Below are 15281 nucleotides of genomic sequence, written 5' to 3' on the forward strand. Positions count from 1 at the left end.
TCCATTTTAGTAGTAACCACTAGGACTGGGAATTGAAAAAAGTTTTGTTTTCTCTTTGTGTCTTCTTTTTTTTTCAGTTCAATAAAGATTTGGATGCCCAAGTTCGGGCATGCTTCTGATATACACATGCAACTTAATTGGCTAACAAGCAGTTGACCATCAATAACTGGATGCCAATAATCAATTATTGACATTAATTGGCAACAATTAGGATGTGTGCACACATCTGGCTGTATGCTATTCTATAAGTCTGGGCACCTAAATCCTATAGTGCACAACTCAAAAACTGGCATGGCCATAGGAGGGTCATGGATGGGTCATGGGAATTCCAGAAAGTTGTGCACAGTGTTATAGAATATTGTGTTTGTGCAGTTAACTTGAGCACTGGGATTTACACCTGGTTTCAACAGGCATAAATGTGGTGCCCAGAGTTGGGCATACTAAAGCGCTATTCTTTGAAGGGCATGTACCCTGTATAATACAGAACTCAGCACCAACCTTTTCCGGCACTCATTTTGTAGCATGATGTATAGAATTTCCCTCTGTATGCATGTGATGTGCATTCTTTCCATAAAGGGCATGCATGCATGAACCATTACACATGCATATGTGCACATATCTGGGCACAATCGGGAAAGAGCCACACTATCCCCCAGATTCTATAAATGGCGACTAAAGTTCCAAACGCAAATCAGCTGTTTTGCACTTGGAACTTAATTGGTTAACAAGCCAATCAGCACCAATAATTGGATGTTAACAAACAATGGCACTAATTGGGACTAATTAGGATTTATGTACATAACTTGCTAACAACTAAATTCTATAAATGGTGCTAAAAGTTGTGTGTGCTAATTTGGAGGCAAAGCCAAATTGTATGAACCAAGACACTGGACCTCATGGAAAACTAGGCCACAATTGTCAAACTCAAACTAAACCAAGACAAAACCAAACTCCTGGTTCTATCCAGCTTTCACAATCCCACTACCAAAACCTCATAGTAGACCAACAAACGTATTCTAGCGAAACACAGCTAAAAACACTAGGAATCATCCTTGACAAACATCTGTCTCTTGAAAACCAAGTTTCTGCAGTTATATCAAAAAGCTTCAAAAGACTATGAAATTGAGAAGGATTAGAGACTATTTCCGTAGACAATCATTCTGTCTTATAGTACGAATGCTGATATTGCTCCAACTAGACTATTGCAATGCAGCATACATAGGGTGTAAAGAAAGCGTACTAAAATTGCTGCAGACCATCCAAAACACAGCAGCGAGACTGATATTCAAAATGTTGAAATATGAAAGAGCAACCCCATTGCTCATAATGCTACATTGGCTCCTCATCAAGGCCAGACTATTTTTCAAAACCAACACAATCATTTTCAAAATACTGTTCGGCATGTCTCCAGACTCTATGCTAGACCTGATTACACTATCACCAAGAAATGCAAATCCAGGAACCAGGGGTTACTTACTGCTACACCTGCCCAACTGTAAAAACATATGCTACAAATCCATCTACACGGCAGGATTTAGCTACCTGGGCGCTAAATGGTAGAACTCAATTCCAAAGGTCATAAGAAGCATCACAAACTATCTCCAGTTCAGAAAAGAACTAAAGACCTACCTTTTCGAGAAATTATATGATTAATCTATGTGCACTAACAAATTCTCGTTAATCACTCTGTAATTACACTGTACCATAAAACCTGCAACTGAAATGTATCAATGAAAGTGTACGTGGAAAACAAGCCAGCAGATCAGTATAATATCCAAAAAGACTTTATTGAAGATACCGTACATGAAACACAACTTTTTAGGCATATTCTATAGCATGGTGTGTGTAAATTCTAATGCGCACAGCCAAAAAGAGAACATGGCCATGGGCATGGAATGGGCGAGTCATGGGCATTTCAAAAAACTATGCACACTATTATTGAATACACCCAATTTGCGGCCTAAGTTAGGTTCAGGTTTAGGTCTGGTTTTAGGTGGCTTAAATGGGTACACCTAAATTTTAGTTGCAAGAATGGCCACTAAGCATATTCTGTAAACTGCACCTACGTTTGGGCATAGTTTATAAAATTGCACTAAGCGTGTGGTTTTGCTGTGCAAAATTTTAAGCTGCCATTTATTCAATTTGGCTCTAAGCATATTCTATAAAGTGATGTGCGTAAATCACACTGTATGGATCTCAAAGCAGGTGTGGCCATGGGAGGGGCATGGGCATTCCTACAATTTACACGCAGTGTTATAGAATATGTCCAGTCTATGCCTAAATTTGTCATGTGCTTGTACACCAGGTTTTAAAATGGCCGCGACTAAATTTAGTCACAGGAATGGGCACTACACGTATTCTGTAAACCATGCCTAACTTTAGGTGTGGTTTATAGAATAGTGCTAAGCACAGTTTCTTTCAGTGCCGATTTCTTTGGAGCCACACATAGAATCTAGTCCTATATGCACATAGCCCGCACACTAAGAAAAATGTGCACTACATTGAATTCTTTGACTGGGTGACTGGAGAATTGAATCAAGGACATGCTATGGACGTAATCTACTTAGATTTCAGCAAAGCTTTTGACACGGTTCCCCACAGGAGGCGCTTGAATAAACTGGACAGGCTGAAGATAGGACCTGAACTGGTGAACTGGATTAGGAACTGGTTGACGGACAGAAACCAGAGGGTGGTGGTGAATGGAATTCACTCAGAGGAGGGGAAGGTGAGTAGTGGAGTGCCTCAGGGATTGGTGCTGGGACCGATTCTGTTCAATATATTTGTGAGTGACATTGCCGAAGGGTTAGAAGGTAAAGTTTGCCTTTTTGCGGACGATACTAAGATTTGTAACAGAGTGGAAACCCGGGAGGGAATGGAAAACATGAAAAAGGATCTGCGGAAACTAGAAGATTGGTCTAAGGTTTGGCAATTAAAATTCAATGCGAAGAAATGCAAAGTGATGTACTTAGGGAGTAGAAATCCACGGGAGAAGTATGTGTTAGGCGGGGAGAGTCTGATAGTTATGGACGGGGAGAGGGATCTTGGGGTGATAGTATCTGAGGATCTGAAGGCAACGAATCAGTGTGACAAGGCAGTGGCCATGGCCAGAAGGTTGCTAGGCTGTAGAGAGAGAGGTGTACCAGCAGAAGAAAAGATGTGTTGATGCCCCTGTATAAGTCGTTGGTGAGGCCCCACCTGGAGTATTGTGTTCAGTTCTGGAGGCTGTACCTTGCTAAGGATGTAAAAAAAATGGAAGCGGTGCAAAGAAAAGCTACGAGAATGGTATGGGATTTGCGTTACAAGATGTATGAGGAGAGACTTGCGACCTGAACATGTATACCCTGGAGGAAAGGAGAAACAGGGGTGATATGATACAGACGTTCAAATATTTGAAAGGTATTAATCCGCAAACGAACCTTTTCCGGAGATGGGAGGGCGGTAGAACGAGAGGACATGATATGAGAGTGAAGGGGGGCAAACTCAAGAAAAATGTCAGGAAGTATTTTTTCACGGAGAGAGTGGTAGATACTTGGAATGCCCTCCCGCGGAAGGTGGTGGAGATGAAAACGGTAGCAGAATTCAAGCATGCGTGGGATAAACATAAAGGAATCCTTTGCAGAAGGAATGGATCCTTAGAAGCTTAGCCGAGATTGGGAGGCGGGGCTGGTGTTTGGGTGGTGGGGCTAGTTCTGGGCAAGACTTCTACAGTCTGTGTCCTGAAAATAGGGCTAGTTCTGGGCAAGACTTCTACGGTCTGTGTCCTGAAAATGGCAGATACTAATCAAGGTAAGGTATACACAAGAAGTAGCACATATGAGTTTATCTTGTTGGGCAGACTAGATGGACCGTGCAGGTCTTTTTCTGCCATCATCTTCTATGTTACTATGCTCTTACCAGTGAACAGCATTCATTTGAAAAACAACAGCCCATCTCTAGTGACCACACATTAATACATTAATGATACCTATGCAAACTGCAAGTCACATTCCCCGCCCCTAATATAAATTTACGCATGAGGAGTTGTTGCTAACTTTCTCCCATGAGTAAATTAAAGGGATCATGTACAAAAATAAAGAGCACCTCCTCCGATACTAACCCCTTCACAAACTTGTTCATGCTCTATTATACCCACACCCACCCTCCTGATCCTTTTGCAAACATCTGCAGCACCCCTACCCCAGTGATCCCCTACCTGATTTCTTAAAAAAAACAACAAAAAAAGGTACACATTACTACTCACCCCATACACATCCATAACCCCCAAAAAGTGACCTGCGGAAGTGTGAGCTCGATTTTGGGCATGCACTGGGCCAGTTTTTGCCGCATCCTGGAAAAAGGGCCTTTTTTAAGGGGCTGGAAAATGGACATGCAGCAAAATAAAAACCAGTGCACGTCCATTTTCAGTCTGAGAACTTACTGCCACCCATTAACTTGCAAGGTCTCACATGCTGCCCTGGAGGTAGGCATGCAGCACACTCCCACTGCCGTTTACCACTGGGTAAGTGTCATGTGGTAGAAAATAGAAAATGTTTTCTACTGTGTGTTTTTGATGCATGCCAAATTCAGAATTACCATCCAGGGCACATGGCAACCAGGCAGTAATGTTGATTTGGCACATGCTGGATGCGCATAGGGTCTTACGCACCTTTCTAATAGGGCTCCTTAATGACAAAGGTGATAACCCCCATTCATCTGATCACTTTTAAAAACGTGGGGGTTTTCTATTATGTTATTAGTTAATGTATAGTAACAACTTCCATGTTGACTATAAGATACATTCCCTGCCCATTCTATACCCCAAAATGGTATTTTCTATAGTAGCTGTATAATGTAAGAATTAGAGTGTGGTAATTGTTAGTGCATGGTAATTCCCGTATTAAAGAACTAACACAACTTAGTAAATAAACTTTATTTTGCCATATGGAACAAATATTTTATTCCTCCTAATTATATATATATTTTTCTATTTCATATTTTTATCTCAGATTTGAAGGCACTGGACAGACTTTTCTGCCACTGCTCTCAGAAAACATATGGGACAAGCACCGTGAATATAGAGCAAAGTAAATTAGTAATGACAGATGCCAGGATGTCTAACTGCATTCATTATGTTTTGAGTTCCTTCTATTATAACCATCCTAAGTTCAGTTCAGTGTGGTTTGGCAATATCTTGTTGTCTCTAAAGGTGTCTACACTGATTTGACTATGGAAAATATTTATTTTACTAAAGGGCAACTTAACCTTTGTTTAAATTTGAGGTGATTTAAAGGTCAGTGCAATTATTTGCTGTATTATTCATGTCAGATCTGGAATACTTTAAATGTTGCCCTTTCAATGAAACTGCTAAAAACAAATCAAGTTTGTTAGGGTATAGTATATAAAATCAATCACTTGTGGAACATTTTCAAGGGTCTACCTTTGACAGTAATTGACTAAGAGTGTTTAAGGTTAATACATAGTATTTATATGTATGACAGATTCATTTTGAACTTTCTACCTTATAATATTCATGTTCCACTCAGTTCTCTACAGATATAAATCATACAGCTTTTCAGTGTATTTAATTATTTTTCATATAAGGGATACTTGATTTTATCCTTGGGGCACCACGGAACCTATTTACTAAGGAGCCTATTTACTAAACTGCATTAGCTGTTAAAATGGCAGTAAGTATTTCCTGACAGTGCAGTCACCATGTTAAGTCAGAGATACCAAGGAGATCATTTTCGAAAGAGAAAAACGTCTAAAAAGTGTCATAAAGCAGCATTTGGACATTTTTCTCACAAGAACGTCCAAATGAGTATTTTCAAAACCTATTTCTTAGACGTTTTTCTATGCTGGTCATCTGCAGTATGTCCAAATCTCAAGGGGGCATTCTGGGGCATGTTAAGGGTGGAATTTTGGCATTCTTAAGACTTGGACATTTTTCATGCATAATGGGACAAATCAAAAACATGCAGGACTAAAACTAAGACGTTTTGAGCTAGACCTGTTTTTAGAACAAATAAGCCACAAAAAGTGCCCTAAATGACTCCCCCTTACTCCCCCAGTGGTTAATGACCCCCTCCACCCCCCCAAACAAAATGCAAACTGTACATACCAGCCTCAGATGTTATAGCCAGTCCTATTAGAGTAGCAAGCAGTTCCATGGAGTAGCCTAGTGGGCAATGCAGTGCACTGTGGAGAAGGGGACCCAGGCCCATAATCCATCCTAACTCTTACACTTGTGGTAGAAAGTGTGAGCCCTCCAAAATCCACCAAAACCCTACTGTAACCACTGTACACCGTCTTCGGTGAATCTCTTCATAAAGGTGGTTAATAAATCCCAATAAATAAATAAATAAATAAAAATAGGTGACGCCTACAGCCATAAGGGCTATTTTAATGGTGTACAGTTGGGTACAGTAGGCTTTTTTGTGGGTTTTGGAGGGCTTACTATACAATATAAGGGACATTGTATAGATAGCAGGACTCTGCTGATCCCACCTATTTCCTGGTGTCTCCTATGTGTTAACTTGCATCTCAGTTTTGCAAGGTCCCTCTGGCATCCAGGGACTCCTGAAAATCAATGCACAACAACATACAAGCAATACCCACACTACTCTGGGGACTGTTCCATTAACCTATTTATTCCTGCTAGAGCCAGTGGTGTCTGAGGAGCTGCTCTGTGGGGGCAGGCCTGCAGCTACTGAAAATGGAGTGAATGGAATCATTCCATGGTATGTACTATTTAAGCTTGTTTGAGCTGAGCAGTACTATACCAAACTCTATGGTGAATCTCCTATAAACTACATTTCCAGTCAGCTTAAACAAAAATATTCTACTACCAGAGAAGACTCCAAACTCTTACTCCAAATATTCTCTTTAATATAATTGATCACAAAAATAAGATAAAACACACTTACCCCCAGATTCTATATATAGAACTTTGGGTTACATATACAAATTAAGCCATGTGGCCAAACTGCACACATAACTTAATCGAGTAACGAGCCAACCAGCACTGATTATTAGGCACTAACAAGCAATTAACAGCACTAATTGGCAAACACTGGAATTTGTGTGCACGTCTTTATAGGCATATTCTATAAAGAGGTGCACGTAATTTCTAGTACGTGGATCTGAAAAGGGGTGGTGGCCCTTGGAAAAAAGTGGGTGGGCCAAGGGCCTTCCTAAAAGTTATGTACAGTGTTAAACAATTTGGGGAATCCATTCGTTAGGTGCCAGCATTTACACGAGGCTTTCATTGGCATAAATTGTTGCACCTAATAGGAGAATGCAGATCTCGGCACTAGGTGCTATTCTATATATGGTGTCTATGACTAAGTCCTCTTGTTGAACAGGATACAAAAGTACATAAGTATCGCCACACTGGGACAGATCAAAAGGTCCATCAAGCCCAGTATCCTGATTCCAACAGTGGCCAATTCAGATCACAGATACCTGGCAAGATCCCGAAAAAGTTCAACACATTTTTTGCTGGTTATCAAATAGGTTCCATACTTTAACTCTTCTCTGTATGCATAAACAGAGGCAGTTTCTCGACTGAGTTTTATTGTTTGTTCTTTTTAGAAGAGACAGAATTATTTCAAGCCTCAGTCAATATTGAGTCCTTTTACTAAACTGCGAGAAAAAAAGTGGGTTCAGTGAGTCCTTGCATGGGGCTTTCCTGTAAGCTAAGGCCATTATTACTGCAACTGTAAAATGACCGATTTTCAATTTTTTGCATTAATGGACATGCACAAATGTTGCCACGTGTGAGCAGCCATTTTTAAAAATTAGAAACACTTCTATTTTGTAAGTAGTAAGAGCTCCTGCATTATCCATGTGCATTAATAAACTGACAATAACGGGTATACACCAACTTCATCTAATCTAGAAAACCATGGCATGATATTTAGAGGGCTGCAAGTGACAGGATCAAATCAGGTGTCTCCTTCTTTCAGCCTGCATAGTAACATAGTAAATGACGGCAGATAAAGACCTGAACAGTCTACCCAGTCTGCCCAACAAGATAAACTCATTTTACATGGTATGTAATACTTTATACAGATACCCGAGTTTGATTTGTCCCTGCCTTTCTCAGGGCACAGACCGTAAAAGTCTGCCCAGCACTGTTCCTGTACTAAAAATTCTGAAGCTAATCTCGAAACCCCTTAAAATTTACACTCCAGCCCATCCATATCTATTCAGTCACAATCAGGGCACAGACCATAGAGATCTGCCCTGCACCGGTTTTACTCTCCAAATACCGGCGTCGCCACCCAATCTCTGCTAAGATTCCATAGAGCCATTCCTTCTAAACAGGATTCCTTTGTGTTTATCCCACACATGAGCTGACTCAGCCACCACCACTTCCTTCTTCCATCCCACAGGGATAATGCTGCCTCCTTTTTCTGACCATGCAGCTGAGAATAAAGTTGGCAGGAACAAGGGTAGCTTCTAATGCTTGGATTTTCTGGTCTTATGTACCTGTGGACAGGTGTCATATCCTTGAGGATCTATTATCTTAAGACCCACTGATTCAGTGGACTTGTCAGAACTTATCCAAGCTCCCTCTACCAATCCCATGTAGCTTTTTCTACTTTTTTGTTTTACTAGTTTTATACCTACACTTTCTTTTGTAAATAGCATGGCTTGTACCCCATTACTACTACATGTACCCTTTGCAAGAAATAGTTGTTTTTTAATTCCATCTTTAGTGAAAATCAAACAGAATTATTTGTTAGAATTTTTTTTTTTTGGCTTGTCCTTCAGGTATTCCTTTTTCATCTCCTCTCAATCATATGATTTTATAATCTCATCTCTCCCTTTCCCTCCTTACATCAACATATTTTTATTTTTGTTACATTTGTACCCCGTGCTTTCCCACTCATAGCAGGTTCAATGCAGCTTACATATTATATACAGGTACTTATTTGTACCTGGGGCAATGGAGGGTTAAGTGACTTGCCCAGGGTCACAAGGAGCTGCCTGTGCCTGCAGTGGGAATTGAACCCAGTTCCCCAGGACCAAAGTCCACCACGCTAACCACTAGGCCACTCCTCCACTCATATCCGAAAAACGTTTTGCCTCCTCACTTTACCATTTTTGCTAATAGTGGAGGAGTAGCCTAGTGGTTAGTGCAATGGACTTTGATCCTGGGGAACTGGATTCAGTTCCCACTGCAGCTCCATATGACTCTGGGCAAGTCACTTAATCCTCCATTGCCCCAGGTACAAATAAGTACCTGTATATACTATGTAAACAGCTTTGAATATAGTTGTAAAAACCATAGAAAGACAGTATATCAAGTCCCACTTCCCTTTCAGATCATGCCTTTACCATGAGCCAGCTCTTTGTGTGTGTGCAAATAGTTTTATTGAATTTTCCATCACAGAGAAACATCAATACACAACTAAACAGCTTTCAATAAGATATATATGTATCTATACATTAGCAGTTTTCATGGCTTTCTATATAGTCCTTCATCTCAGTCCTTTTCTTTGACTAATTTTGAAAAGACATGTCTCTTTACACAAATGAAAGTACATCATTCATGAAAAGTGACCATAGAGGTATCTTTTCAATATGCACAAATTTCAGCCATCTCTTTTACAATTGCATTGGAATCTTTTGTTTCTTACTTTAATTTACTTTCTTAGTTATATATATTTGCTGCTTTTTCTACCAGTCATATCCAGTTTAGACCTCTTGTTTAGTTTTCATTCACAAAACTCTGAGAAAATATTTTACAAGTAAAAATTTCAAGTCTCAAATTTGTATAAATCAAGACCTAATTTATACAGCATTAAAAATAATACTGTTTATACTACTTTTGTAGATGTAATTTTATAAATGTAGCAGATAAGACCACAGCTTTTATTATGACAACTTCTGAACTCAATGATATAAGGATAGGGATGTGTATAAATTGATGCTGTGCGTTCAATGCCTGGACAAGTTGGAATTTTTATCAAAATGATCAACTTGAAGTAATTTACATCTACTGCAGAGAAGAGTAGATTTAACTTGTATCAGAAAGGTGTAACATTGCTGCAACATGTTTTGGGTAAATTTGAGGAAATAAATTAGAAGTTCTGTTTATTATTTTACCCACAGCGATCATAGTCACAATTTTATATTTAGTAAGACTCATATAAACTTTAATAACTTAATTGGCATAATAGTAGTTCAAAACCTCATAGCACATGCATCCATGCAATTCAAATCGAGTCTATCAAATGCTTCAGCATATGCTATTGTTATTTTAAACTGTAGGAAAAAAAATTAAAGTGAACTATTAGTGCAATATATATATCATGTCCCTATTGTTCACAGCTGGCCTAATAGGATAGTCAATGAACTTACACCATGGTACTTATTCATCAATCAGTTGTACTCCTGACTTTTAACATGCTTGTCTTACAACTATTAGCTGTATATCTGTTTTATGTGATGTTTCTACATAAGCTGGCAGTCTGTCAATTCATTGTCCATACATTTCTTTGAAAGCAATATTACAATTAGAGCTTAGGTTAATACTAATCAGTAACCATAAAACAGTCATAAAATAATTATAACTCATTTAGGGAAATTAGAAAAAGAGCAATTATTAAGACTCCCATTGTGAAGCTTTGCTGCGAGAAATGAATGATCCATCTGCAGGATGTGCTTCGAGCATACCATTTTGACAATCAGATACGAACTAAAATACTAAAAAAAAACTTAACTGTGTGCATAAGTTTCTAAAACTTATGGAGACTATGCTATAAAATGTGAAAATTTTAAGAATTTCCATGTTACAGTTTAGGGTCATCAGATTTGCTCTTTTATCTGATTATTTTGCTTTAAATTGATGAAGGAAGCGTGCTTACCGCTGTAAAAAATGGTATACCATGGGGTGCACTGAGCCATCCCATATTAATTTTGGCATGTTCACGCACTACCCATGCATTAATACATTTTTTTTGCAGTGGGGGCATGTCTGTAGGGCGGGGGGGGGGCAGAGAGTGGGCGTGTTCTGCACTAATTGGTTAGTGTAGCTACATTGCCATGTGCTAACTTAGGAGGAGATTCTACATATGACAGCTAAAAAATATGTGTATTCTGTAATCAATGCCTAAATTTAGGCGCCAATTATAGAATACCCTTTGATCTACCACTGTAAATGCCTGGATAGGTCTGGGGGGGGGGGAGGGTTGTGTATATAAAGTGAGGGTAGAACTCTGGGGGTGGATGTTTCTGTTGGGGGGAGCAGGGTGATTGCATCAGAGTTGATCAGGAAGTGCTGAATTGTTCAGGGGTTATGAGCAAGGGGGTGTTGAGGGATTTGTGATTTTGATCAGAGTTTTCATGGCTTCAGGATTGTGATGGGGGCAGTGGGTGAAGGATGTTAGGGGAAAGGCAACTGGGGGGTTGTGATCCTCTGCCATTTCATCTGTGCCTGTGGTACCAGACTGCCAATAGTGTGGCTGCACTTACCTTGAGGTGAAGGTAAATTCAGCTGTGCTATTGCCCCTCCTTACCTCTCTACCCTCATCTCCCCTTCCGTTCCTACCTGTAACCTCCGCTCTCAAGATAAATCCCTCCTTTCAGTACCCTTCTCCACCACCGCCAACTCCAGGCTCCGCCCTTTCTGCCTCACCTCACCCCATGCCTGGAATAAACTCCCTGAGCCCATACGCCAGGCCCCCTCCCTGCCCATCTTCAAATCCTTGCTCAAAGCCCATCTCTTCAATGTCGCCTTTGGCACCTAACCACTATTCAAGAAATCTAGACTGCCCCAACTTGTCATTTCGTCCTTTAGATTGTAAGCTCCTTTGAGCAGGGACTGTCCTTTTTGTTAAACTGTACAGCGCTGCATAAACCTAGTAGCGCTATAGAAATGTCAAGTAGTAGTAGTACTATTGGCATTTGTGACGGCTAGCATATGATACTGATCCATGCGCTAGCTGTCACAGTTGGCCACTCCTCTGCCCCTTCATGTCAAGCTCAGCTCCTGCCCACTCCAGCGTTGAACAGCTAACACATGATTTTTTTCTCTCCGTGCGGACTACTTTTTTTTAAACACAAAAAACCATTACCAAGTGTCCCCAGCTAATGTCTACTGTGAGGTAAACCCCGTATTAGCTGCTTAATGTAAATAGCATGGAATGCATTAATGTTATTTGAATATTTTACTTTTGTAATTGCATATTGTCTATGTCTGAATTATACTTACTGTACACCGCCTTGGGTGAATTTCTTCAAAATAGTGATATATATATTTAAACACACAAATAAATCCTAATTAAATTAATACAAATGTTACTAGGGCTTCAAATGCAAACAGAAATCTGATGAATTATTTATGATCATATGGCCATATCCTTTTTTGCCATTAGTTTTATGAGTATGTAATTTGTATTTATAAGGGTCAATATTCAGCTGGCATGATGACCAAAATAAGTGAAATTCTGGTGGCAGCATTTAACTTCATCCATATAGTCAGTGCTGATTTCCACATAGGTAAATGATGCTTAATATGCATACAATACAGTCACCATGATCACATTGTCCATTAGATTAGGCATGTTGTTCTGCAGACCAAAAACTAAGCATGTAACTTTTCCAGACTGTGGTTACAGGTAGTCCCTCTTGTCACCCCCCCCCCCCCCCCCCCCAATAATCATACCTGACCCTTTTTGATATGGACTGTTTAATAATGTAAAAGACCAATCCAAATAGGGGTGAATTCTACATATGCTACCAAAACAAATCACTGTCAACAAAAACACTTAAAGTTAGGCGCGGTTTATAGAATAGTGCTTATACCTGGGAATCGCACCTAACTTTAGGCATGACCATTTGCACTAACTGAAACATGGTGCAAATGCACACGCCTAAATTAGGCATGTATCCCTTGTTATTCTATAACTATGGGTGTAATTTTTAGGAATGCCCCCATTCTGCATATGACCCTCCCATTTCTGTGCTCCCTTTTTTGAACTCGCATCTAAATTTACGTGAGTATATTTCAATTAAATCTAATTAGTGCCAATAATAGCTTGTTAACAATTAAATTGCATGCATGCCCACATTTGTGCACACAATTTTTTGCAACTTTTATAGAATTCAGAGGATAGGGGTCAATAGTCTAGTGATTTAAGAATCCAGGAGAGGCTCTTGGCCAATTAAATCATTTGTGTGGGGCTACCCACTCATATTCAGTGACACTTAACCAGTTAGTGCCACTGAATATCAGCACTAGCCACTAAAGAGTAAATTATATAAACGGTGCTGAAAAAAACACACCGAGTACTATTCTATAAGCCGCACCTAAAATTAAACTTGTTTTATAGAATAACGCTTAAGTCCCACGGATTGCACTTAAATTTAGGTGCATCCATTTGCACCAATAAAAACATGGTGCAAATACTTGTGTCTAAATTTAGGCATGGTAATTGCATGTATATCCAAAACCATGCCAATGATGCACCCATGACCCTCCCATTTCAGCACCCCCTTTCCTGACATGCACGTACAATTTAGGCATGGATCCCATGCCTAAATTTAAGTGCATTAATGCCAATTATATCTAATTAGTGCCAATAATTTGTTAATTATTGGCACCAATTAGCTCGTAATTCAATTTAATTGCACATGCAAATTGGGCACAAATCCAAATTTGCGCACACAATTGTTGACGACTTTATAGAATTAGGGGTAAAGCCATAGCTGGCATTTTGTGGGTAGCTCGAGGGCAGAGTTGCCGCATATGCGGTTGCGTGTCAATATTTAGCACTTCATCATATAGGTTAACTGGACACATCAGATCACATAAAACTCAGTCCTATCTTTATCCGGTTTCACTTAGGGCTTCTTTTACTAAACCATGCTAGTGATTCTCGGCGTGACAAATTAGAGGATTATAGACCCTGTGATACAGTGGATTTGCAGTGGATTTACTACAAGCTTAGGAGACCCAGATTTTGTTTTGATGGGACATTCTGCCTAATAGTTAAGTAACCTGTTTTTCTGTGCACAGGCTCGGTGTTTTTCTGGCTATATATGAACATTGATTGTGAAGAAACTGATTGGCGATTGTTGTAGTAATGGTAGTGTTCAGTTTTTTGCAAAAATAATTTTTTTCTCCTGGTTAGGAGTGATTTTCTACTGTTGCTTTGTTCGAAACTCCATTAGAAACCAGTGATTGTAGCCACTTATGAAGGGTCATCTATGTAGACCGTCTGTGACAGTTGAGGTTTCATTTATTAAAATAGTTTTTTTTTTCTACAGTTTTCTTCCCTCAATGTTCTGAACAAAAATGTTTTTTGAAATTTAAAATGAGAGAAAGCCCATAGGAAATGATTGGGCTTCCTCTCATTTACCGCGTGGGAATCGCTAGCGTAGTTTAGTAAATGAAGCCCTTAAACAGCTAAATGTTCAATATCCAGACAGAATGATGGTGGCAGCAAAAAAAAAATATTGATCAGTGACAGCTGAATTTTATCCCATAAATTTTAAAAATATATGGACAGTCAAGTTAATACACTGACCAGCCACATGGCCATATATATACAGTGGGGGAAATAAGTATTTGATCCCTTGCTGATTTTGTAAGTTTGCCCACTGACAAAGACATGAGCAGCCCATAATTGAAGGGTAGGTTATTGGTAACAGTGAGAGATAGCACATCACAAATTAAATCCGGAAAATCACATTGTGGAAAGTATATGAATTTATTTGCATTCTGCAGAGGGAAATAAGTATTTGATCCCCCACCAACCAGTAAGAGATCTGGCCCCTACAGACCAGGTAGATGCTCCAAATCAACTCGTTACCTGCATGACAGACAGCTGTCGGCAATGGTCACCTGTATGAAAGACACCTGTCCACAGACTCAGTGAATCAGTCAGACTCTAACCTCTACAAAATGGCCAAGAGCAAGGAGCTGTCTAAGGATGTCAGGGACAAGATCATACACCTGCACAAGGCTGGAATGGGCTACAAAACCATCAGTAAGACGCTGGGCGAGAAGGAGACAACTGTTGGTGCCATAGTAAGAAAATGGAAGAAGTACAAAATGACTGTCAATCGACAAAGATCTGGGGCTCCACGCAAAATCTCACCTCGTGGGGTATCCTTGATCATGAGGAAGGTTAGAAATCAGCCTACAACTACAAGGGGGGAACTTGTCAATGATCTCAAGGCAGCTGGGACCACTGTCACCACGAAAACCATTGGTAACACATTACGACATAACGGATTGCAATCCTGCAGTGCCCGCAAGGTCCCCCTGCTCCGGAAGGCACATGTGA

The sequence above is a fragment of the Microcaecilia unicolor genome, chromosome 7 (genome assembly GCF_901765095.1).
Source record: "Microcaecilia unicolor chromosome 7, aMicUni1.1, whole genome shotgun sequence".
Taxonomy (NCBI): Eukaryota; Metazoa; Chordata; class Amphibia; order Gymnophiona; family Siphonopidae; genus Microcaecilia; species Microcaecilia unicolor.